The following is a 26,788-nucleotide window of genomic DNA, read 5'->3' on the forward strand; positions in this document are numbered from 1 at the left end:
ACCAGAAAAGGCAGCCTCTGATGGGGCTGTCCCTCCCGAGCCACACGGCTCGTAGCAAAAGCACTACCAATAGATTGCCTCCCGGTAGACGTGTGTCCAGTCCCCAACGTCCATAGTCACATGAAACGGTGCTTCGGGGGGTCAAAACGGAAATGCCGTTTCTTGACCGTTTCGGACCGGAAGAAACGGCGTTTCACCATGTGAAAATTGGCCAAAGGGTATTTTGGGAAAAAATCGGGCAGCGAACATTTACGTGACAACGAACTAGGCTCTGCTCTGTTTTCGGCCACGCGCACAGTTTCGATGTGTGTGTGTGTGTGTGTGTGTGTGAGAGAGAGAGAGAGAGAGAGAGAGAGAGAGAGAGAGAGAGAGAGAGAGAGAGAGAGAGAGAGAGAGAGAGAGAGAGAGAGAGAGAGAGAGAGAGAGAGAGAGAGAGAGAGAGAGAGAGAGAGAGAGAGATGCATGTGTAGGCTGAGCCTGTTCATCATGTGCCTACCTTGCAGGGGCTGCACAAACACCATGACAGACCCGTATTGGAGATATGTCACTAAATTGGCCGGCCGACGGCTACGAAGAAGGGGGCTCAAAAAAATGGAGATGCAACTTTTGTGGGATTGAGAAGACAGGGAGTGTAACTCGTGTGAAAGACCATCTTGGTGTCCTTGGCAAGGATATGGCGCCTTGTGCAAATGTCCCGGCTGATGTTAAAGCTGGCCTTGAAGTATGGAAAGCAAAACGCTTGGATTTGGTCAACATTGAAGAAGAGACTCAAACAAGTCAGAGTGCAGGAGAAGCAAGCCAAGTGAGCTCTAAAAGGAGTAGATTGGGGTCCACAACAGGAAGTGCAGGTGTGTCATTGACTTCTTGTGCAAAAAGGACTCCTTTGCCAAATGTTCAAGCAGGGAGAAAGGGGTCACCGTCTCTCCAAGATGCAAGCATTAAAGCTGGCCTTCAAAAGCAAGCTATGAGGCTAGCTACCCGTGAGGTGACACGTTTGTTCATAAGGTGTGCTATTCCCTTCAATGTGGCCAGAACAAAGCAATGGAAGAAGACAATGAGGGCAGTGAGTTGCATAGGATGTGAGTGGGAGGGTCCTTCCTCCGAGACCTTGCACACACAGGAGCTTAAAGAGGAGAAGACACACAGCTTGACTTCCTCAAGGAAACATGGAAGAAATGAATGCACTATACTTTGTGATGGATGGTTAGATGTGCAGAAGAGAAGTGTCTACAATGTCTTGATTTCTTCATGCAAGGGAACTATGTTTTGGAAGGCCATAGATGCTTCAGGTGCAGGTGTCACTATCACAGGTGCTTATATTTTTGCAGAAATTGAAAAGGTCATAATGCAATTGGAAAAGAGATTGTTGTGCAAGTAGTGACTGACAATGGCAGTAATTGTGTGTCTATAGGACACTTGTTGGAGGCTGCATTTCCTACCATTGTGTGGACACCTTGTGCTTCTCATTCCTTGGACTTGCTCATTGAGGATACCTTGGATACATGAGCTCTTTGCTACTGCTAAGAAGATGGTCAAGTTTGTGACTAAGACTCAAGAGGCCTAAAGCACTCAGCATGTTTCGGGCCAACAGTACTCTTGAGATTTTGAAGCCCTCTTCCACCACATTTGCTTATATGTTCATTGTGCTTGAGCGTCTCATTAGAGTGCGGCCAAATCTCGTATGCATGATTAGTTGTGATGAATGGCTTGCTTGGGATCAAATTAGAAAGCCACGGTTCACAAAGTTTCGACGCAATGTTTTCAATGAAACTTGGTGGTTGAGGCAGAGGCACTAGTAAAATCCCTCAATCCTATCTACACAGTTTTGCGCATCACCGACATGGAAGGGAGCACATTAGGCCTACTCTATGAGTACATGGACAAAATTGGGGAAGCTCTCAACAGAAATGCATACTTGGCAGAGGAGAAGTAAGTTTATATTCTTTGTAACTACTTCAAATCTCATGTCATAAATGGCTGAATTTCTTTTTCCCCTTTCTTTATGTCATATGTCCATGTTGTTCAATGTTAACAGGGTTGGTGAGTTGCGGGAGGTGTGGGAATCATGATGAAATTGGTTTCATAAACCAATCCATGCTGTGACGCATTTGTTACATCCTTTATGGCCTAGTGAAGAACAATTTGGGCAAGAAGAGCTAGACAATGGGCTTCAAGAGTCGAGGTCTCCTGTAAGGACAAGCCTTTGCCAATCCCCCTCCGAAAGGACTTTATGTTAATATAATTCTTCGTGATCAACAAGAGGGGGGGCCGATCCCCCTCCAAAAAGACTTTATGTTAATATAATTCTTCTTCAGAAAGAGCTTTTGATCAATAGAACTGACTAATCGCACTTCTAACTGCACAATTTGAAGCGATGAAAGCTCCAAAATTTGGCAGAGATTGCGATTAGAATTTTCACTTAAAACACCTCGTTGAACAAAAGTATATAAGCGGGAAGAAATCTCCCCTACAAGAGTTCACCACCCCTCAAACATCAACCCTTGTGGTGTCTGCTTCTCCGACCAGAACAAAACTCTCCTCTGCGTCTAGCAAACTCCCTTCACAGAGCCCATCCTGCAAGATGAATTCCAAGATCATGATATCTGTCTTGGTCATGATAGTTAGGTGCTTCTTATTTGCCCCTAGTCCCCCTCATCCCCTCGCCCCCTACCCCTCGCCCTACCCTCCCCCTCTCCCACTCGCCCTCGCCCCCTCGCTACCCCTCGCCCTACCCTCCCCCTCGCCCCCTCACTACCCCTCGCCCTACCCTCCCCATCGCCTCGCCCCTACCCACCTCCTCTCGCCCCTATCCACCCTTGCCCACCCCCTCACCTTCCCCCCGCCCCTACCCAACCCTCTCGCCCCCTCGCCCCTACCCTCCCTTGCCCATCCCCTCTCGCCCCACCCACCCCTCGCCCCTACCCTCCCCCTCACCCCCTCGCCCCTACCCTCCCTTGCCCACCCCCTCACCTTCCCCTCGCCCCTACCCACCCCCTCTCGCCCCACACATCCCTTGTCCCTACCCTCCCCCTCACCCCCTCGCCCCTACCCACCCCCTCCCTTCCCCTCGCCCCTCCCCACCCCTCTCAGCCTCAACAAGTCCCCCCCCCCCCCCCCCCCAAACCCTGCATCATCAGCTGGCTCTCAACATTCACTTGGGTGCTATCCTGTTGCTGTGAAGGATTTATTTTGTTCTGCCATCATAATGGAGCTTAACCCTATCTGCGGTGTTACTCGGGCTTATGGTCATCCCTCCTTTCGAGAAGAGTGTTGTTGCAAAAAGTGTGGCAAGGTTCATCTACAACTGCAAGCATGGACCAAGTCATTTTCCTGTCACTATGGTTAGGGCAGATAAAGATGCACTGGAATCAAACTGAGCTTATCTCTTTGTTGTAGAGCCTCATTTGTTTGCCAATTGGGATTCTTGGATTATGCAATCATACTGAGTCCCGCCTATTCAAAGGCTTAAAACGTTTGCAAGCAGTGCAGTGTGTTTAAACTCCACTTTGGGCCTAGAACCTGCTTCAAAAAAGATGTACAGATGCAGTACCTAATGGTTTTCTTTCACAGTTCTTTCAGTATTCCTCTCACCGGGACGGTGAGCGGTCTTGTGGCGGGCAACCTGTAGCAGGCTACAGTGTCACTTTCACAGGATACACAGTTAGTACAGTTGGTCTAGGCTGGTTCACACTGGACGGACTCTCTGGGCTGGGCAGTGACACGTGGCAACAGAGATACGGACTGGTCTAGTGGACATCGTGGCGAGGTCACCACATGGCTGACATTTATGAGCCGTTGGTGGCTCTTTATGGTGGTACATATGAGTAGAGCCGTTGGTCATTGGGATTATCTTCTTCACCTCCGAGCTTGTACGTAGTCGTCTAGAGTGAGTGAGTCTATACACAGAGCACGTCTTCACCATCCCTGCACATCTGAGCCTCGACACCCCCATTGTACCTGTGAGTCTTGGGCTGGAGCTAAGTGTGCTGCCACGCTAGAGTCTGTATCAGTCTTTGAGATAGTCGAGTCATATGCTCTGGTCTGCTGTTGTGTCTTTGTGAGCTTTGTTGATGTCTATTGTTTCCTTTCTGTTCAGTCTATTTGAGTGCGATTGTCATGCACATTGCACTGAGGACCACCCACTGTAGAGAGCACGACACATTATCCGCGCTACAATGTGCAGCGAGCAGAGAAATGTGTTCGTGAACTAGAGAGTTCTAGAATTCGAATGCATTTTTCAAAAGTGCCATCAGAATTCAATAAGGATTGAACTGGGATTTTATGGGATGAAAAAAGGATATTCGCGAGCTCAAAAGAGTTTGAAACAGATCTTGAAAGCCTCCAAAAGTGGGCACTATGGGTAACCAAAAGGTAGGAATGGGAGCCGAGGTGTTATTATCCACACATGCAAACCCTAAAGCTATGTGGAGATAAGGGATGTGATCCACAAGCTTCCCATGTAAGAGAGAAGGTAAAAGGAGTAGTTTTAAAAGTAGAAAACTGCCTCTAAAGGACTTGGTGTGAATATTTTTAGAATAACTCAAAAAAGAAGGCGTTTCTTAAAAACTAGGCCATGCGTCTTTCTGGAAACGGAAAGATGAACGACTTTCACATTCAAAGTTTTTTAATTCAAAGACCGCAAAAGAGTTTTTTTCGTTTTTCTGGAGGACTGCACTAGAGAGAGCAGGGGTACTTCCGTCTTCTTGGCTCTTGAAGCTCCATGCAATCCCAATCAAAAGGAAGGTCTCCATGTTCTTTTTAAGGCTCATCATCTTCTCTCGCTCTCCCACACAAGTCTCTATAGTTATGGTTGCTCAAGCTTACATATAATTAACTATACAGGTTTCTACTTCTTAATGCTTACATATCTTCTTTCCAACCTGATTCTTGCTTAATCCTCGCAGATCCTATCACTCGCGAGATGTTTAGGGCCTTGGGATTTGGCTTTCCAAATTCAACGGATTTCATCAAGAGCGCATCAGGAGCATCTTCTGTGACCTTCAACTCTTGAGCTGGCACATTAGGTTTAGTGACTGTGGACACATGTGAAGAGGGTGTATCTTCAGGCCAAGAGTGAATAGAGACTCAATAACAAGGCATAGATTTGGTAGCCTCCAACCACTCGAGCAGATCTTCGTCTGACCCTTCAGGTGTAGTAGGATGTTCTTGTTCAGGTTTGGTTTCCATTGACAAAGAAACTTGCTGCATCACGGGATCCATACCACCTTCTAAGAGAATGGGTTGCATCGAGGAGCCAGAAGTATGTATCCACATTGCGTCGTTTCCCCAATCATGAAGTGCTTTAGTGTGTCGCAGCCATCGTCTTCCAATGAACAAAGGAAATCCGCCCTCAACCTGGGGAAGACGAACTATAACAAAATCCAAGTTAAAAGTAAAGTCTTGTACCTGCAGAGGCACATTGTCCACTATGCCCACTGGGTAGACTGTCCGTTGGTCGGCCAATGTAACTGTGAAGGGAGCAGGGCGAGTAGGCTGTAGACCTAGAGCTAACATAGTGAACTCGAGCATCAGGTTGATGCCAGATCCACCATCCACTATCACTCCAGAGAATTGCCTACCCAAAACGGACACTGTCAAGCGAGGGCTTCTATAATCAGTGAGTGGAGCAGCAAGATTGGATATCATATAGGACTCTGATGGTCGCACTGGGAGGTGCCCGCCACTAGGACCTGCTTCAGTATAAAGTGATTCAATAACAGCAAGGGTGTCACTTCTAAACTTTGCATCTAGTCGCAGCATGTCATAAGAGGGACACTTGTTGGAAGGTGTTCTTCAAGACTGACTCTGCTGTAAGCTTCTCTTTTTCTACCTGTTATTGCCGCTGGTACCTTGATCTTCTGTAGATCGGAAACTGCTTCCAAGAAAGCTTCATCAATATCGGAGAGCAAGGATTTGGATTCCTTCATGGCACTGGGGGATGGCTTGTTAATAGCTGCAGGCAGGGTATCCACTGGTGTGAGAATGTGTGGGGTAGTTGAGCTTGATGGAATGCTAAGACCGAGAGGGGCTCTCTGGGCCCGGGTGAGGACGCCCGATGGCTCCTGTGCCAACTGCGGCGTCTTATTTTGAGGAGTAACCACGTGGGTAGAAGGGGGCGGCTGAGAAACGGTGCTCACTGCTATCAAATTGAGCTTGTGAAAGGCAAACTCATTCTGGCTTTGACTTGAGTTCGAAGCCGTGGATGCACGAAATTTAAGGCAATCCTTACTATAGTGATCCTTCGTTTTAGGGCAATGATGGCAAGGAGGGGACCCTTCTAGCAGGGGGCATTTGCTTTGGTAATGCCCATATTCCCCACATCTGTAGCACAAAATGGGCCGATTCAAAGGGCAAGTCGAAGAGCGAGGTGGTCTTGCTCCTAATGCATTGAGTTGGAGGTGGAGGCTGTTGCTAAACTGGCTTTATCTAAGAAGAAAATAATTCTAAATGAATTATTGGATTTATAAGTGAGAGGGTTTTCTCGCTTGGAACAACAGGAAAAATAATTCTAAATGAATAATTGGAATTTTACGTGAGAGGGTTTTTTTCTCACTGGAGACATCCGAGTACAAAGTATTCCTAGTGCGTCGTTCAAAGTAATGACGGGAGCATTGTGAATGGGAATATCTGTAAGGCCACCAAGAACGGGTACTTATGATGCGTCACATCGGATGGGTGACAACGAGCATCGGGAAGAAGTATTCGACCATGCGGGAACGGACATCTCTGATGCGTCATAGGATGGGTGACATAGAGCATCGTGAAGGAGATTGTACCGTAAGTTCGGTAGGAAAGGACTAGGTGATGGGTATTCCTGACGCGTCACAAGGTGGGTGACGAGTGCATCTGAAAGGGAATATCCATAGTCGGGAGGAAATTCTAAACTATGTTGGAATTGTGCACAAGGAAAAAGCAAGCACTTGAATGAAGAAGGGTTCAGAGGAAACTTTGAGGAAAAACAAATGCTTTCTGAGAAAGCGGGATTGCTTTTCTAGAAAGCAGATGCTTTCCCGCGAGGAAGTCTATGTTCGGATTGCAACTGTGCGTGTGATTACATCTAGGGACGCCTGGGAAGTGCTGTGAAAGCACTGTTTTTTAATTTTAAGGTTTTATTGAGTTTTAGGGCAGATTCAGACTATTTTTAAAATATGCCGGCCGCCCATTTAATAAGTGGGCGGCCATCTGATAAATAAGGCCACAGATCAGCCAGCGTTTTCTCTCTCTCTTTTTCTAGCAAAACATCAAAAAATAAAATGAAAAATAAATTTTTTGAAAAAAACAAAATTTTTGAAAAAAAAATAAAATTGAAAACAAAATAAAATAAAAAAGAATGGCCGCGAGAGCAAGCTATTCGTGCCCGTGGCTAGGAGCTATAAAAGCATCACATTCCCTCACTCAGAGGGGAAGACCAATCTTTGCAAGGAGGAGATGCTGCTGCAGATTTCAGCCGTAAAGAAGACGTTGCCGGTTATGCCCATGGCTGCCTCAAGTGTACCAGATGTCGCCAAGAACCAATGCGCGAGTTCCCTTGCGAGGAGTGCCTACGGAGCGTGTTTCCATCGCAAGAAGTTGCTGTTTTTCTCTGTTTTCAGCCCATAAACGTCGTAGACGGGGCTAATTTGCGAGAAGGAACCCGAGCACACACCTCTTCTGTGTGTAAGACTGGAAGAGAGGATTTTCTATGTAGAGATCTCTTCCGGGGAATTGTTTTTCGAGAACCAAGTTGCGTTTCGAGCATCGAGACCTTGAAGGTAACGATTTTCACGTTATGATCTCTGAGTATTTGATTGCAGGTGTACTTCCTCTTCGTGAGGGAGTAGGAGCAGAGGAAGGCATGAGCCTCTGCACGAGAAAAGCGCTCTGAGGAACTAGAGCCAGATCAGCCCAAGGGTTTCATACCCGAGTTTGGGAAGTAGATCCACGGATCAGAGAGAGGTAGTCTCTCAAGTTGTGATCCGGAAGTTGGGATTCCCAAGTAAGGACTTCGTGTCCGGGAAAGCAGAGTTGTTCTGCAGGAAGAGGACTCTGGAAAGAGAGTTGGAAAAGAGTTGCAAGGATGCCATGCCCTGAGTCTGGAAGGTGAGATCCAGAGGCGAGAACCTTGATTCTCGAGGAATTGGAATAAGGAACGGAAGTTCCTTGGAATAGGGTTTTGCCCTAGGAATTGGAAGCTGAGGCTTCCGGGAACCATCAAGTCTTATTCTAGAACGAACGTGGGAATACGTTTGGTTCAAGTGCTTGTATAGACTTCTACTCAGTAATAAAGATACTATTACAGGGCGGGGACCAGCCCATCCTCTGGTCCCGAGTACTGTGTCGATCTTCTCACTCTCTCTCTCTCTCTCTATTTGTTTCTCTCTATATCCTCTGGCTTCAATAATAAGTGATAAATCCTATTTATCCGAATGTATTTTATATTGTTATGCGCTCCCGTTTGTGACAGTGGCATAGAAGCTTTGAGGAGATGAGGGAGCATCGGTATTATAAAAGCTCTAAGAGGGAAAAGTGCTCTGCATACCTTGCATAGGAGGGGCTGTCAGCAAAGGTGGCATATGGTGTGGATGGCCACAGGGAGAAACCATGTTGGATGCAGGTGCTGGCCCTTGCTGAAGAGAAGGACCAAGACTTTGCTGTATTTGTCGCAATCCCTTGAGGTAGTAACAATCCTTGTCCTCATGTCCAGAATTTTTCACAGAAGTGGCAGTAAACCCGAAGGGGGCATTCCTATGGAGGGTGCCCTGGAGAATGGCATGAGCTACACCAAACCATAGCCTTAGTCTCTTGCCGACACTTGAGCTCTTCTAGCTCGCGCTTAATCTGTTCCAATGCCTCGTGATGTGGAGGCTTCTCTTGTCTAAGAGAGAAGGACCTCTCCTCTTGAAGAGCTCGCTGTAACTTTAGGGCTTCCAGTTCCCTGCGTAAAGAAGTTGAAGGATCAGAAGGACTTTCCAAAAACACAGAGGGGGTCTCTATGTGAGGGGGGTTGGTGAACAACTTCCTAGCCCCATCTATCCTCGTAGCAGCTGCAATGACCTCCTCCAGAGTGGCGTCGGGTCGGAGACTCTCTCGTAGTTTTTGCTGAGAACTTTTGGGAAGCGCCTTCTCTACCCACTTCTTAACCATAAATTCACATGGTTGCTGGGGAAGCTTGGCAACCAGAGACTTGGTTTTGGTCATAAGTTCTGCAAAAGTCTCCTCTGGCTGGAGCACCATGTTGGCCAACTCATCCAACACCTTCCCCTGGTAGTCACCTGGCCTGAAAGCTGCACAGAACTGTTGTCTTAAGGTTGCCCAAGTTGCAAAATGGTTCTCTGCAAATTGGCTGTACCATTTGTCTGCTAAGCCATCCAAGGTGGATGGAAAGAGTACCAAATAAGCATCTTCCCTATTAAGACCACGACCCCTACAGAGAGATACAAACCTCCTTGCATGGTCGTCAGCATCTTCTGAAGAGAGTCCTTTGAATGTAGGGAACTTGATGTTTACCTTAGCCAAAACGCTAGCCAACGGCTCCATGGCCCCTTGCTGAGCCTGTTGCTCAGTCGCCTGCTCTAGCAGAATAGGAGAGAGCTTTACTGGCGAAGGTGATCTGGAAGATGTGGAACCGGAGGGAGGAATGGGTGATGTCGTATGTGGAGGTATGGGTGATGAGGTTGATGAACTTCTAACAGGTTCCAAGGGTCATCTTCTCTTGTAGTGCTTCAGAGGGCTCAGTAGTGCGCTTTGACACTCGACTGACCGCCTTGTATGTCTCATGCAGTGACCACCAACCCAACGAAGCTATGGGCAAGAAGACCTTGAACTGGCTGAAGACTGGTCTAGACTCTACTAGACCATGCAAGTGACTAGACCAAGCTGGACCAGGGACGAGGTCTAGACCAGGATGGACCAGGGACGAGGTCTAGACCAGGGTCGAGGAGAACTAGACCAGGGACGAGGACTGGTCCAACCAGGGCGAGAGATGACTAGGACGAGGGAGGACTAGACCAGTTGGACCAGGCAAGGCAGCGAAGCTCGGCAAGGTAGGCGAAGCTAGATAGACCCAACTAGCTTCAAGACTTGTACCTCACACAGTGAGATTTCAGTTGAGGTCCCACCGTGATCGCCAAAATGAGAGCACCTGTAGTGCGGTTAATGTGTCGTGCTCTCTACAATGGGTGGTCCTCAGTGCAATGTGCGTGAAAATCTCACTCAAACAAACTGAACAGAAAGGAATTATGTACACCTTTGGGTACATGGATAACACACGAAGATGTAGTCCTATGCCAAGGTGGGTCATCTACTAGTTGGTTTTTTTTTCTACTGAACGGAATGAGATGAACCAACTTCCTTTTCAAGAACTGGACGGGAGTTTGTTATACTCTCTTGAGCGCCTTTTTGCGCGCAAGGATATTCCGACACGAGAATCTCTATTTGAGATGTGTTCGGTAGAAGGAATTTGAGTTTCTCTACGGAGAAGAGGTTTTCTGATGGTCGTTGATTATTGAGTACGCTATGTGCTTTTACCATTACAGTAGCAACTTTTGGTTGCGGTATATATTTCTCCATGAGCAAGTCAAGTAGCATTTACACGCTGCTGGAATAAATTCGAACTATTATGTTCGTAAGAGTAAAATTCGCCAACCGTTTTAAAAATGGTAAGAATTACCTTAACCACATATGGGAGAACATGATTCAGATCTAAAGCGTGTTCGCCCTTAAGTGGGCCGAGTTTGGACTTATGTTCACAGAATGATATAAGATTTTGCAAGGAGTCCTAGATGCTTGCAAGGATGGCCTCTACAAGGAAGAGACGCTAATGGGCGTCGGGAAAACACTGCTGGTGATAATAACTTGCAGGAGGAAAAGATTGGAAGGAAGTGCCGCCGTGCACAAGGAATCTTCGAATTGGAACCATTCACCTATGTTGAGCGACGGCCCAAAACAAGAACCTTCTTTAAGGTGATAGCAGATTTTGTTTGTGAAGGAAGACATCGAGATTAATACTCTTATGATTTGGGCATTCCCTATGTGGGAGGACACAAGAGGTTTAATATCCTCTGTACTAACAACGCAGGATTATGCGCAAGGACAGATACCTAGATTGATTTCTAGGAGGATTATTCTTCTCGGGATTGAGAAGGTGGAATTGAGTTAACAGATTCTAGGATGAGGAAACTTCCTTTCTGTTGGAAAGACGTGAATGACGAGTACTTACATGGCTCGTAAGTTTGATGATTGGTGAAGGATATCCTCGAGGTACTAGAGGAAGGACATGAACCGGTAAGGTAAGTATTGAATTATTGAATTTTTGAATTCCTGTTTAATTTAATTTTTTAGTTCTCTTTTAAGAAAGGACCAGCTCAACTCACCATTGAGCAAGATTTGGAATCTTTTCGGTTTCTACCCAGGCAGTTCAGTTGGACCTCTACAGTTGAGGACAACTGTTTATAAGTGAGAGGGATGTTGCTAAACTGGCTTTATTTAAGAAGAAAATAATTCTACATGAATTATTGGATTTAAGAGTGAGAAGGTTTTCTCGCTTGGAACAACAGGAAAAATAATTCTAAATGAATTATTGGAATTTTATGTGAGAGGGTTTTTTCTCACTGGAGCCATCCGAGTATAGAGTATTCCTAGTGCGTCGTTCAAAGTAATGATGGGAGCATTGTGAATGGGAATATCTGTAAGGACACCAGGAACGGGTACTTCTGATGCATCACATAAGATGGGTGACAGGGAGCATCGGGAAGAAGTATCCGACCATCCGGGAACGGACATCTCTGATGCGTCATAGGATGGGTGACATAGAGCATCGTGAAGGAGATTGTACCGTAAGTTCGGTAGGAAAGGACTAGGTGATGGGTATTCCTGATGCGTCACAAGGCGGGTGACGGGTGCATCTGAAAGGGAATATCCATAGTCGGGAGGAAATTCCGAGTTGTGTTGGAATTGTGCACAAGGAAAAAGCAAGCACTTGAATGAAGATGGGTTCAGAGGAAACTTTGAGGAAAAACAAATGCTTTCTGAGAAAGCGGGATTGCTTTTCGGGAAAGCAAATTCTTTCCCGCGAGGAAGTCTATGTTTGCATTGCAACTGTATGTGTGATTGCATCCAGGGACGCTGGGAAGTGCTGTGAAAGCATTGTTTTTTAATTTTAAGGTTTTATTGAGTTTTAGGGCAGATTCAGACTATTTTTAAAATATGCCGGCCGCCCATTTAATAAGTGGGCGGCCATCTGATAAATAAGGCCACAGATCAGCCAGCGTTTTCTCTCTCTCTTTTTCTGGCAAAACATCGAAAAAAAATTTGAAATTTTTTAAAAAAATAAAAATAAAAAATAAAAAAGAATGGCCGCGATCTCTACGCGAGCAGGCTATTCGTGCCCGTGGCTAGGAGCTATAAAAGCATCACATTCCCTCACTCAGAGGGGAAGACCAATCTTTGCAAGAAGGAGATGCTGCTGCAGATTTCAGCCGTAAAGAAGACGTTGCCGGTTATGCCCATGGCTGCCCCAAGTGTACCAGATGTCGCCAAGACCCAGTGCGCGAATTCCCTCGCGAAGGAGTGCCTACGGAGAGTGTTTCCATCGCGAGAAGTTGCTGTTTTTCTCTGTTTTCAGCCCATAAACGTCGTAGACGGGGCTGATTTACGAGAAGGAACCCGAGAACACACCTCTCTTGTGTGTAAGACTGGAAGAGAGGATTTCCTATGTAGAGATCTTTTCCGGGGAATTGTTTTTCGAGAACCGAGTTGCGTTTCGAGCATCGAGACCTTGAAGGTAACGATTTTCATGTTATGATCTCTGAGTATTTGATTGCAGGTGTACTTCCTCTTCGTGAGGGGGTAGGAGCAGAGGAAGGCATGAGCCTCTGCACGAGAAAAGCGCTCTGAGGAACTAGAGCCAGATCAGCCCAAGGGTTTCATACCCGAGTTTGGGAAGTAGATCCACGGATCGGAGAGAGGTAGTCTCTCAAGTTGTGATCCGGAAGTTGGGATTCCCAAGTAAGGACTTCGTGTCCGGGAAAGCAGAGTTGTTCTACGGGAAGAGGACTCTAGAAAGAGAGTTGGAAAAGAGTTGCAAGGATGCCATGCCCTAAGTCTAGAAGGTGAGATCCAGAGGCGAGAACCTTGATTCTCGAGGAATTGGAATAAGGAACGGAAGTTCCTTGGAATAGGGTTTTGCCCTAGGAATCGGAAGCTGAGGCTTCCGGGAACCATCAAGTCTTATTCTAGAACGAACGTGGGAATACTTTCGGTTCAAGTGCTTGTATAGACTTCTCCTCAGTAATAAAGATACTATTACAAGGCGGGGACCAGCCCATATTCTGGTCCCCAGTACTGTGTCGATCTTCTCACTCTCTCTCTCTCTCTCTCTCTCTCTCTCTCTATTTGTTTCTCTCTATATCCTCTGGCTTCAATAATAAGTGATAAATCCTATTTATCCGAATGTATTTTATATTGTTATGCGCTCCCGTTTGTGACAGTGGCATAGAAGCTTTGAGGAGATGAGGGAGCATGGGTATTATAAAAGCTCTAAGAGGGAAAAGTGCTCTGCATACCTTGCATAGGAGGGGCTGTCAGCAAAGGTGGCATATGGTGTGGATGGCCACAGGGAGAAACCATGTTGGATGCAGGTGCTGGCCCTTGCTGAAGAGAAGGACCAAGACTTTGCTGTATTTGTCGCAATCCCTTGAGGTAGTAACAATCCTTGTCCTCATGTCCAGAATTTTTCACAGAAGTGGCAGTAAACCCGAAGGGGGCATTCCTGTGGAGGGTGCCCTGGAGAATGGCATGAGCTACACCAAACCATAGCCTTAGTCTCTTGCCGACACTTGAGCTCTTCTAGCTCGCGCTTAATCTGTTCCAATGCCTCGTGATGTGGAGGCTTCTCTTGTCTAAGAGAGAAGGACCTCTCCTCTTGAAGAGCTCGCTGTAACTTTAGGGCTTCCAGTTCCCTGCGTAAAGAAGTTGAAGGATCAGAAGGACTTTCCAAAAACACAGAGGGGGTCTCTATGTGAGGGGGGTTGGTGAACAACTTCCTAGCCCCATCTATCCTCGTAGCAGCTGCAATGACCTCCTCCAGAGTGGTGTCGGGTCGGAGACTCTCTCGTAGTTTTTGCTGAGAACTTTTGGGAAGCGCCTTCTCTACCCACTTCTTAACCATAAATTCACATGGTTGCTGGGGAAGCTTGGCAACCAGAGACTTGGTTTTGGTCATAAGTTCTGCAAAAGTCTCCTCTGGCTGGAGCACCATGTTGGCCAACTCATCCAACACCTTCCCCTGGTAGTCACCTGGCCTGAAAGCTGCACAGAACTGTTGTCTTAAGGTTGCCCAAGTTGCAAAATGGTTCTCTGCAAATTGGCTGTACCATTTGTCTGCTAAGCCATCCAAGGTGGATGGAAAGAGTACCAAATAAGCATCTTCCCTATTAAGACCACGACCCCTACAGAGAGATACAAACCTCCTTGCATGGTCGTCAGCATCTTCTGAAGAGAGTCCTTTGAATGTAGGGAACTTGATGTTTACCTTAGCCAAAACGCTAGCCAACGGCTCCATGGCCCCTTGCTGAGCCTGTTGCTCAGTCGCCTGCTCTAGCAGAATAGGAGAGAGCTTTACTGGCGAAGGTGATCTGGAAGATGTGGAACCGGAGGGAGGAATGGGTGATGTCGTATGTGGAGGTATGGGTGATGAGGTTGATGAACTTCTAACAGGTTCCAAGGGTCATCTTCTCTTGTAGTGCTTCAGAGGGCTCAGTAGTGCGCTTTGACACTCGACTGACCGCCTTGTATGTCTCATGCAGTGACCACCAACCCAACGAAGCTATGGGCAAGAAGACCTTGAACTGGCTGAAGACTGGTCTAGACTCTACTAGACCATGCAAGTGACTAGACCAAGCTGGACCAGGGACGAGGTCTAGACCAGGATGGACCAGGGACGAGGTCTAGACCAGGGTCGAGGAGAACTAGACCAGGGACGAGGACTGGTCCAACCAGGGCGAGAGATGACTAGGACGAGGGAGGACTAGACCAGTTGGACCAGGCAAGGCAGCGAAGCTCGGCAAGGTAGGCGAAGCTAGATAGACCCAACTAGCTTCAAGACTTGTACCTCACACAATGAGATTTCAGTTGAGGTCCCACCGTGATCGCCAAAATGAGAGCACCTGTAGTGCGGATAATGTGTCGTGCTCTCTACAATGGGTGGTCCTCAGTGCAATGTGCGTGAAAATCTCACTCAAACAAACTGAACAGAAAGGAATTATGTACACCTTTGGGTACAATGCCTTGTCTGAGACGCTGCTCCTCCTCTCTCACTGTAGCCCGTCGAGCCAGAGACTCCTGGAGAAAGAAGTTGCTAAGCTGAGCTAGGCCTGAGGCCACTCTGTCTGCAGGTGGAGCCTGGCTGTCCTTGCCCTCTGTCCATAGAGCCTCGACCCTCTCTCTGAGTGCTGAGTCCAACAAGACCCGCTCTAGGATGCGAAGCATCGTGCTCCCACTCCTCTGCCTGTCTGCCACTATGAGGATCATTGGTGCATGGTCCGAGAAGGATGTCCCTGCCAGGATGCCCACTGATCCCCCCAAGTCACTGAAGTGGTCACTAGTGTAGAAGCGATCTATGCACGATAGATTCACTCCTCCCACTCTGCGGTCCGATCTAGAGAAGGCAAGACTCTCTGGGGGCCTCACAAAGCCAGAATGCTGCCATGTATCCGAGACCCTCAAAGTCATACACAACCTCTCCCAAGCTGCTAACTAGACTCCATGCACAGTAGCATGGCTGCCTCTGATCCTGTGAGAAGGGTCCTCCAACATGTTGAAGTCCCCTCCTACACACCACTGGTCAGCCTGTGGCAAAGACAACAATCTGTGACCAAAACTCTGCACGAGCACTCGCCATATTGGGCGCATAGATGTTTAGGAAACCCACATGGCCACCCTGAACCTGCATAGTAATCCACTGAGCCCTGCCTGGCACAATAATCCCTCTGCCCACAATGGCCTGCTGCAATGAGTCCGCAATAGCCCCTCCCTGGATGCCTCTAGGTCCAAAAGCAGCTGACCGAAAGGTATCATAGCGTCCACGCAAAATCTAACCACATCGCCGAATGCGGCTCTCAGACAAATGGTGCTCCTGAAGCATAAGGAGATCAATCTCTCCTCCCACAAGGCAACGCTGAAGCTCTTGACGCAATCGGCCCCGCTGTCGCTGAAACTGGGGCCCACCTAGTCCCTGCACGTTCCACGAGACGATCCTCATGGGGAGCGAGAGAGAACAGATGCTGCCGCAGCAGCAAGACGAGCTATCTTCGAGGCTGGCTTGGATGGGGAGTAATCCGCATCCGAGCGTCCTCTAGATAGGCGAGACTGCAGTGAGTGCCTGGTCCAAGCCCAAGCAGAGCGAGCCGTGCGTAAAGCAACCTCCTCTGTCCAGGAGTCCTCATGGATGTATACATAGCAAGGCAAACACTGCGTATCAGCAAAAAAGTACACCACAATGTGTCTACATCCTGCTAAGTCTGGGGGTGTCACCGCAAACTTGGCCAGTGGCCACAAAGTCTGCAGCAAGTCTGTAACGCCAAGTTCTCCCATGTGGTGAGAGAACTCAAGAACCTGTGTATGCAACCATCCCACCACTGAGTCGAGGGACCACTCTGTCTCAGTCCTACCATAGAGGGGGAAGGAGAAACCAACTGCTGAGTCCAAGGCCTCTGTCCCCCTAGCGGCGAGGAACAAAGCGTGGACTCTGAAGCAGGCTGCCTCGTGGTCTGCTGCGGAATCGCCGAGAAAGCGAGTGAACCCGTAATCGAAGAAATCCCAGCGGCGAGGTCAATGCTCGTTAAACCACGAGGGATAGTTGCAAGAGAAGATGTCTGAATCTGCAGAGGGGGCCGCATGAAGGGCTGACCCTCTCTCGCTAGGCGACTCGTGGCAAAGGCGCTGCCAAGAGATCTCCTAGCCGCCGGCGAGGGACCAGTCTCCTGAGCCGACTATGGTACTGAAGCAGGAGGAGGGGGAGAAGGGGCTGGGGGGGGGGGGGGGGGGGGGGGGGGGGGGGGGGGGGAGAAGAGAAACGGCGTGGGGCGACAGAGACATGGGGGGGGCGAGGTGGGGAGTGGACGGGAGCAGAGGGCGGGGGAGGGGATGAGGAGGAGGAGGGGAGATCGGAAGGCGAAGCGGCTGGCGAGGGTGAAGCGGAGGTGGAGGCTGGCGTAGGGGGCTCCTCCTGCTCAAGAGTGCCAGGCTGTCGCTGTGGCCCCTGGCGTCGACGGCCACGGGCCTGCTGCCACCCCTCCTCCGCTGGAGCCCCAGGCTCGGAGGGTGGCGCTGAATCTGTGCGCTGTCGCTGCGGCCCAGCCTTGGCAGGCTGGGGCTGAGGCTGAGGTGCGGGTCGTGGTCTCCTCCGTGGACAGGCCTTCGCTAGGTGGCCCATCTGTCTGCAAATGAAGCACTGGTTCGGGAGACCCAAGTACTCCACACTCTGTCTAAACCAACCCCCACTCACCCGAGGCAGAAGGATGACCTTCGGGAGCGTGTGGGTATCTCTGACCAAAACTCGAACTGAAGGGATGCCAGTCGCCTTGGCAGCTACTGATGCTGCCGTACGAGGTGTCTCCAGGACAGTCCTGATGGCGGAGCCAATCCTGGAGAGAAGTGGAAGGTACTCCCTCCGTAAACCCGGAAAGCAGACTGAGATGGGGATGTCCGCCTCCTCTACTAGCACATCCGAAGTCGGGTCAAAACCATGTCGCCACTGTCGAAAGTGGGCACGTGATGCTCGGATGGCCAATGGACTCATAGCTATGACCTTGGAGGCCATCTCGGAAGTCTCGAACTCAATCTGGTGGTACCCCCGTCCGAGAATCTGGACATCCAAGATCTTGCCCACCTCTGCGAGGAGGCGGGCTTGGAGAAGGTCTCGCAGCTCTCCTCTGCTAGGACGAGTGCCGAGAACCTCTGCGGCAAGGCTCGCTTGCTCTGTCGGCGAAAGAGCAAGTCGAATGGTGGGCTCAGCGGGTTCGGGCGAGGGGGCTTCAGACGAGTCCCTCTGTGGTGAAGCTGGAGCCTCCATCTGTGTCTACTGCTGAGTCGAAGAAGCGGGCGGTGAAGAAAAAACCTGCAAACAAGTCAACCAGGCACTTTTTCCGAAGAGAAAGTGCTGCCGAGCCAGGTGCAGAGGGCCTTCGGGAGCGAAGAGGATAGGGGGGGGGATGGGGGGACGACGAGGACGAAGAGGGCAGCCGTGCAATGTGCAGGTGCACAAGCAGCAGCAAGCGGGGGGAAGCAGTGGGGAAGGCAAAGCGAGAGGAGGGCAGCGGGCTGCGGGCAGCCTTTGGGGCAGCGCGCAGATAGGGGGGGGCAGCGGGTGGGCTGAGGGGCAACGCGCAGGGGCTGAAGGGGGTGGGGGGACAGTGTAGGGGCAACGGGTGGGGGGGGGAGGGTAGCGATGGCGCAGCAAGGGGGGGGCGAGCAGCAGTAGCGAGCCCAAGTCAGTTTGTGTGCAACTAGCTTCAAGACTTGTACCTCACAGAGTGAGATTTCAGTTGAGGTCTCACCGTGATCGCCAAAATGAGAGCACCTGTAGCACGGATAATGTGTCGTGCTCTCTACAATGGGTGGTCCTCAGTGCAATGTGCGTGACAATCTCACTCAAACAGACTGAACAAAAAGGAAACAATAGACATCAACAGAGCTCACAAAGACACAACGGCAGACCAAAACATATGACTCGACTATCTCAAAGATTGATATAGACTCTGGAGTGGCAGCACACTCAGCTCCAGCCCAAGACTCACAGGTACAATGGAGGTGTCGAGGCTCAGATGTGCAGGGATGGTGAAGACATGCTCTATGTATAGACTCACTCACTCTAGACGACTACGTACAAGCTCGGAGGTGAAGAAGATAATCCCAAGACCAACCGCTACTACTCATATGTACCACCATAAAGAGCCACCAACGGCTCATAAATGTCAGCCATGTGGTGACCTGGCCACGATATCCACTAGACCAATCCGTATCTTTGCTGCCACGTGTCATTGCCCAGCCTAGAGAGTCCGTCCAGTGTGAACCAGCCTAGACCAACTGTACTAACTGTGTGTCCTGTGAAAGTGACACTGTAGCCTGCTACACACATTATTGGCCCTTCTACTATTTTATTTTCTCTCACTAGAATGACCAATTCTAGAGAGAGAACTTATTTAATTAAACCAAAAATGAAATTTGGTGGCAACCCTGTTCACCATGTTTACTTTGTTACACCTCCCGCCTACCCATTGATGTATGACATACCTAGATTTTACATTTTCTATTTTCATAGCTTTTCAAACAAAGTATCAGATTCTATTGGGATGTAACCTTTTTTTTTGAGATACACCTACAACTTGAAATTACAACTCACACACCACACTCCGTGAGGTGAAGCATCCCAGCTAGATAAGGTTGGCCAACCCATCATATAGACTTGGAGAACAGCCTTTAAGGGCCACATGTCACACAAGCTATCAAGGGAGTTTGAACCCAAGACCTTGAACACAAGAGGCTCTTTGTCACGATTGTGACTATGTTCACAGTATTACATCTACTCCTAGTTGCAGATACGCGAAGTGCCATGCCAAGGAGGACCCCTACGCTTGGATGGTCACACCCCTTCACCCAAAAGACGTGTCTCTTCGCCAAAAGCCACACTCCTTCAACGACTGGTCACACTCCTTCGCTCTACGGGTGCGACTCTTCGCCCAATGGTTGCAGTTATTCGCCGAAAGGATGTGTCTTTACGTCTAAAGTCATGTCTCTTCACCAAGAGATGTGTCTTTTCATTTGTGTCTCTTCGTCTCCTATATAAGGAGCCTTGTATCACACATTCGATCAATCAACACAGAGTCTTTTGAGTCTTGTTTCTGAGTTTAATTCAAGTTTCTTAAGTCTTAATCATGAGTTTAAAGTACTTAATTAAGGATTAGTAACTAGAATCCTTACAGTGGTATCAAAGCAAAAAAGTTTCTCAGACCCGAAGGTTGTGAGCCTCTCACCCTCGCCGCTACACTCTACCCCCTTCCCAGAGTTGCATGGAAGCAGAAGAAAGGTGGTACACACACAAATGAGCATGAGGTAACATGAAATTTTATGTTCCAATTACGTGAATGACAAACAAATACATAGATGTGTGTTGCCTACCCGGTGGGTTTTGGGAACCCGTCGGCTGGTGACTCTTCGCGTACCCTTTCCTCGGATGGTACCTCTTCGAACCCACACTCGCACCCCTTCATGCAAAAGGGCAGCCGCCAACATATTATCCCTTGCTCGCACCCCTTTCTAGGTAACATGTCCGCTTTGCACGCTTTTTCTCAAGCGCTGCCGTTGTGAATCACTGCACTCCTTCGCTGAAATGTACTCGCTGGAGTTTATTTACATAATCAGCCAGCAGATTATGGGTTTTAACGCCATCAAATACCTTCAATTTTACTGATTTAACTTGGTCAGCCAGCCCCTAAATTATCACCGATGTGAAACACCCTTTTAAGTGCCCCTCTTAAACAAATTCAACTTACGTAACAATAAAAGTGCATGCTAGCGAGCATCACCAGATTGCACCACCCTGCCCCAAATTTACCAAGTGTGAACATTGTAAAAACAAAATCACTCAAAAACAAAAACAATTCCCACGTTGCAGAATTTCCACATTGCCCGTCCTTCCCCTTCGGCGCTGGCCCCTGGTCTCTCTCCTGCACCACGTACAAACCAGAACCATGGCAAACGATCACACCTAGCCTTTTCCGTATTTCTCGTACATAGACGAGATTCCAGAAGGAGTTTTGCCGGAAAATTCTCCTGCACGAGGTGATCACCATTTCCGATTCGCCAAAGCCAGAGATCATAGTTATTCTAGATTTGGCAGTATTGGAACCTGTTCCAGTTAGTTCTTGTTCCCAAAATACCAATCCCAGAACTTGCTCCTGCACTTGTTTAAGAGTTCCTTTGAGACGTAACCATGCAGAATTCTCAAGATGGAAGTGGTCAATCTGATGATGCCCTTACTCTCGTTAAGGAGCAGATGGCCACACTTTCCACAATCCTTGCATCACTTCACACTTCGCTTGGATGAGATGCAAACGCAAAACGCTTCTCGAAGTCGTCCTGCTGCTTCTCGCACTATACATGCAGTATCTTCGACACCTTCTTCCGAAGCTTCAGTGGACGAACCAAACGAACCACATCCAACTGAAGAGGTAGACAATTGCGAACTTCAATTACTTTACAACATTTTTAATGTTGCACAGAAGAAGAAGCTTGATGTTAAACTGCCGGAACCGTACACTGGTCGCCGCGACAAGCACGTGCTGGACCAATGACTATTCAAAATGGAGGTCTAGTTGTCCAACGCGGACTTGGTCGAGAGTAAAAAAGTTACACTTGCTAGTTCTTTGCTCAAAAACACAGCATTTCTCTTGTGACAATGACGGGTTGCGGATGGTAAACACACCTTCTTGAGATAAATTCCGGCGTGCTATTCACAAGGAGTTCGAACCTGCCAATGCAGATTTTCATACCCAGTCCTCTCTTCGCCAAACAGGTTGCTTGGCCGAGTACATTGTAACAAACTTGGACACTCCAAGTCAAGAATCAACCGCGACAGCACCAAATAACCACTTCAAAACAATTCACAGATCACAATAGATTTGCACTGGCCCGGCGGAGTTCTGTGCCTAGAGATATTGGCCCCAAAGACTGGCGCCCCTTTCGGTATTTCTTTTTATATTAATCAATCATCAAAGTACAAGAGAGCGGTAGGGTTTCACTCTCAGACTCTGCGTCCAGATGCTCTGAGAAGTGAGGCCCTCACCACTAATTTAAAGGTTACAAGGGATGCCCAAAAGCAGAGCCCCAAAAGCTTTTAAAATCAAAAGCATCAGTTCTCTCTCTCTTGAGAGTCTTTTCTCTTTTTTTTTTTAATAAAAAAAAGCAAAAGCAAAATTCGCGTCGCTCATCATTTTCCAAAAAAAATAAAAAAATAAAAAAAATTTAAATAATCCGCCTCCGCGATTTCCGGAATTTAGGGTTTTTGGCAAAAATTAGGGTTTGCAAGAATTTTAGGGTTTCTGGCAGAAATTAGGGTTTCTGCTGTCCGCCACGTCATCACTTTGTGACATACATCACAAAGTTCCAACGGCTAACTTTGGAGATAGAGACCCTTAGTCCCTCTGATAAACTTCACAGCTTTATCGCCGAACTCGAACCCAACCTGAAGGACGATGTGCACAAATACAACCTTGACACCTTGGATGTTGCAATTGCCTATGTGGAGCGTCTTGGCGATAATCGGCACCCTACACAAAATTTTCTCCCTAGTGACAGATCTTCAAATAGCGCTCGCTTTTAACAGCACGATCACAAAGACAGCCATAGCCAAAGTCAGCAACATCAGTCTCAATTCGGACAGCAAGCCACAACACCTTATTCAACTTCAAGATTCTATTCTCAAGATCGACATTCTCAAAGCAGATCTTCTTCAAATGGTCCTCCACTTGATCGTGGTAAAGGACGTGATTTTTCTCAAGATCGGCATTCCAATACTCAGCAAGCCTCTTCATCAAATGCATCTTCAACTTCAAAGAAGGATGGTTTATGTACAATTTGCAGTGATGACCATAGATGGTATCAATGTCCAAAAAAACCAAACCCGTCTAATTTGAAAAGAAATTCCAACGCAGAAACATCATCGAATGATGAACAACCAGATTCTGCTAAGGATAAAGGAAAATCAGTGGTCAATACGATTCGTGTCTCAGAGGATACGACTATTCTTATGAAGCATGCTCAATGCAATTCTTTAGTTTTGGAGCCTCTCAAAGCAAGTTCTGAGCCTTCTTGGAACTATCAACGGTCGTTCTATCAATATTTTGGGGGACAACGGATGCTCGAATAATTTCGTCAACAATCAAACAGTTCAACAGCTTGGTTTGCCAACTCAGAAGACATCTCACTTATATGATGTGGAATTAGCAGATGGATCAATTTTGACTTGTGATCAAACAGTTCGGAAGTTGCGGTTTGAGATTCAAAGTTATGTAGATCAGCTGGATTTCGAGGTCATGTCTTTATCTTACTACAAGATGATTCTTGGTCAGCATTGGTTATTTCAATATGATCCAACAATTAGCTTTCGAGGACATACTATCAATTTGTTAAAAGATGGACGTGAACTGATTCTACACGGGCTTTATCATGCAGAACGAGTGATTCAAGCCTCATGTGTACAAGTCAAACAGCATGATACAGTGGATTATGAAACAAATATGATATCCAATGCAGATGTAGATATTGTTATTGATGAATTTTTGAATTCATTGACTTCTCCTAAATCAATTGCTGAAGACAAAGATGATTTCAAGCAAGAAGTTTTTCCAAGTGATACTTCGTTACCAGACAAAGATAAGGACATAGTTGCAAATTCCGAGTCTGAAGACGACTATGCTTTCTTTGAGTATTTATTGGATGATGATATGCCAATTGCAAGTCATGAAGTCGCAATTCTTGAAGATGATTCTGAAGAATTTTGGGATTCATTATTGGAAGATGATTACAGTCTCAAGCCAAAATCCTCTCCAGTGATTACTAAAGTTGAAGTTACACAATCTGAAGAGCCTTGAGAAGATTTTCTCTTCCCCAAATATTTTGCAGTTACTTGAAGATTTTCAACCAGAAATCTTACATCGCAAGAAGAATTTTGAAGATCAATCTATTGTTACAGTTAATCTAATTATGCCACATTCTTCTAAAAAGTCTTTGAACAATGCAATGACATGGGATTTAGCAATCAAAGCAAAACGGTTTCGCAAGAAGCAAAGGTTCAAGACAAAGACTTCACATAACTCAAAGATTGAAGGTTTTCTAAGATTCAATGCTTTTCCAGAGTTCTATCAACATCAAAAGTCATTTCTTTGACACGGGCTCTCATTTTAAATGGGAGGGAATGTCACGATTGTATACCAGCGGTACCCTGATTGACCGAGCTATAGAGTTGGGGAGATCGAGACGATCGTGACTCAGGAGGGGAGCCACGCAGCACCGGCAGAGATTGCGGCAGAGGATCCACACGATTCTAGCACGACACCCGGAGTGTCGATCAGGATAGGCTTCATGCTACTGCTATATTGTATCATGGTGACACTTATCCCCACTTTGTACCTTTGTGGCATGATACCATTGCTCAGCCTACCAGCCACCCATAGGAGTCGGTAGCACTCCTATCTCAGTTTTTAGTCTCTAGTTTTCTTTGTTTGTACCCAGACTTGGTACTAGACTCATCATTGTAATCAGTTGGTCTCATAGGTCATTTTGGCCTTTTACAAACGTTAATATATCATTTCATTTCATTTCTCTCTCTCTCTCTCTCTCTCTCTCTCTCTCTCTCTCTCTCTCTCTCTCTCTCTCTCTCTCTCTCTCAGTAACGTAGTCACTTTTTACGGCAACACGCCAGTGCGAGCTTTTAATAGCGTTGTTGATTCACAGCAACGCCAATTTCTATACATGAAGGCCGCATGGAATGCTCTCTAGGCTTTCACTACAGACAGCCTTTTTGTCAGGAGCCGGGTGAAGAGCGGTACACCTTTGGAGGCCCCTATGCGTCATTCTAGGCTTTGAAACAACACCTTGCTCAATGCCTGTAATTTTATCGACTTGCCTTGTGAAATACGTTGCTCCTGCACTTCTGCCTTGCTCCTACTTGGGTGGCTTCCATTGGTGCTTATCAGTTTCAGTCTAGTGGCTACTGATGGGACTCGCTCCTTGAATGCTACCTTGCGCTCCAGGATGGCTCACTTTGAACGTTGTCTTGTAGCGGATGAGTTTCTTATCTTTCCATGCGCCGTATGTTGCTCCTGCGCTGCCACCTTGCTTTCTCTTAGGTGGCTACTGCTTCCATTGGTACTGATCAATTTCAATCTAGTAGCCGTTGTTGGGACTTGCTCCTTGATTGCTACCTTGCAGTACCGAAACGCTCACTTTGATCGTTGTCTTGCAATGGAGGCTTTAAATGACCGTCAAGCTGCCTTTCGCTACTATTAAAAAACTCAAAAACGAACTGATTGACGTGGAACACTCTCTTTTCACTATTCTCAAACAAGGTCTTATAGAATCAAGGTAAAGACCATAGACAAAGTGTACTCCAAAGCTAATGTCCCGGCTCACTAAGTTGCCTAATAGGACCTTGTGTTTAGACTCTGTGTGTATTGCTATTTTAGATAGACTACTCAGATACAAAAGAACACCATGTTCAAAAAACAGCTGGCTCTAAACAACAAGAAAGTATGCACAAGAATATTTCTGTATTCAAAGCATTTCTGTACATTTTTATCGGAATGAATACTCATTCTAATTATCCTATACATCAGGACAAGAAGTAGGTCTATAGATGAACTATGTCCAAGAGCCTATCAGTTGTTATCCATGTCAACACTTAAACATAATTAGATTGACTATTCTCCTATTAGTTCAAACTTTAAGAGTTTGGTGTATACAAAAAAGTAATTGATAGAGCAATATATGTGTGTGTATTGGTTAAAGTCAAAGACTGACTATCACATATACAAAAGTGTGTGTGTGTGTGTGTGTGTGTGTGTGTGTGTGTGTGGTGTGTGTGTGTGTGCAACGGGAGCCTGCACGCGAACCCTCCTACTGTTCTGTCGCGATATTCTCTTGCGCGCTGCTACAGCTTGCTTTGCTAGCGCCTCTGGGTGTGTGTGAGTGTGTGTGGGACTGCTCCTCTACCCGCGAACCTGCTCATCTGTCGTGGAATTCTCCTGCAAGCTATGCGCAGCAGCAACCCTCTGTCGTCTCGCCAGCGAGGGTGACTGTTGCCCATGCGTGACTGCTCCTGCGTGACTTTTACACAGCGTGCCCTCCTCATCACTGCTGAGAAGTGCAGTATTGCCCAGCGAGTCTGTCAGTGACAGTGCAACAGGTTTTGCACGCCTAGTGGTGGCCAGTGCTGTTCTGTCGGGTCTCGTTGTGCAAGACTAGCAGGGCAGTTTGTATACAGGTTTCAGTCTCAGTCAAGCTCCAATTCTTTGGGCAGAATTCAGCAGATGTATATTGCTGTGGGTTTTGGTTGTTGCTTTTTGTGAAGTATGTACAGAGCTGTGGTTAGTCTAATTTTTGCAAGGTTTTCTTCACAGTAGATTGCGGAATTTTCTCGCCAATTTTGTTTGAAGAAGGGGTTTCTTTTAATTTATGTTTGACTCATTGTGCGTCTTTAAGCGTCGGAAAGCGATGGAACCCACGTCGGAGGCAGCTTCTGAGATCAAGGCATGCTTGTATGAGGACTTTGAGGAGGCTCGACAGACATGGAATGGTCAGGCGCCTACTCTTGAGGTGCGCATTCCGGTATAGGACCTCATGGACCCAGTTGCGCAGTACGCTATGAATGCAATTATTCTGTTTTTCCGGGGGGAAATGCCTACTGCGCAAGATGTCGGCCAATGGGTCGATTTTCTCCTTAAGCGACAAGCTGTCCGTGGTGTCTACTTTGGGACGCGTGGCTTTTATGAAGTTTTGCTCGCAAATATGGAAGCTCGAAATCTTTTGCTTGAGATGTCTCCCCTCTTTTTTAATACGCATATGACACATGTTCTCCGATGGGCACTCACTAAAGACTACCAGAGTCTTATTCGTCACAAATGCCTGGTGTGGGTGGAAATTGTTGATTTCCTCCGCACGTGGAGACATTTCTTGCTGTTGTTGGCTACGCAGCTTGGAAAGGTTATCTGTCCTCCAAAATTGGATGCGAATACCAACAGGATTTGTATTCTAT

General features: G+C 47.4%; 1 protein-coding gene and 1 pseudogene across 1 annotated transcript in view; one reads left to right on the top strand and one right to left on the bottom strand.

Annotated features, from left to right (window-relative positions):
• The window catches only part of LOC147466114 (calcium-dependent lipid-binding protein-like), a 132,542-nt gene that overhangs the window by 34,615 nt on the left and 71,139 nt on the right, over positions 1 to 26,788 (bottom strand). The gene's annotated exons all lie outside the window — the stretch shown is intronic.
• On the top strand, positions 542 to 26,367 carry LOC147466115 (uncharacterized; annotated as a pseudogene).

The sequence above is a fragment of the Adiantum capillus-veneris genome, chromosome 1, assembly GCF_014529385.1.
Source record: "Adiantum capillus-veneris isolate H3 chromosome 1, ASM1452938v2, whole genome shotgun sequence".
NCBI classification, from domain to species: domain Eukaryota; kingdom Viridiplantae; phylum Streptophyta; class Polypodiopsida; order Polypodiales; family Pteridaceae; genus Adiantum; species Adiantum capillus-veneris.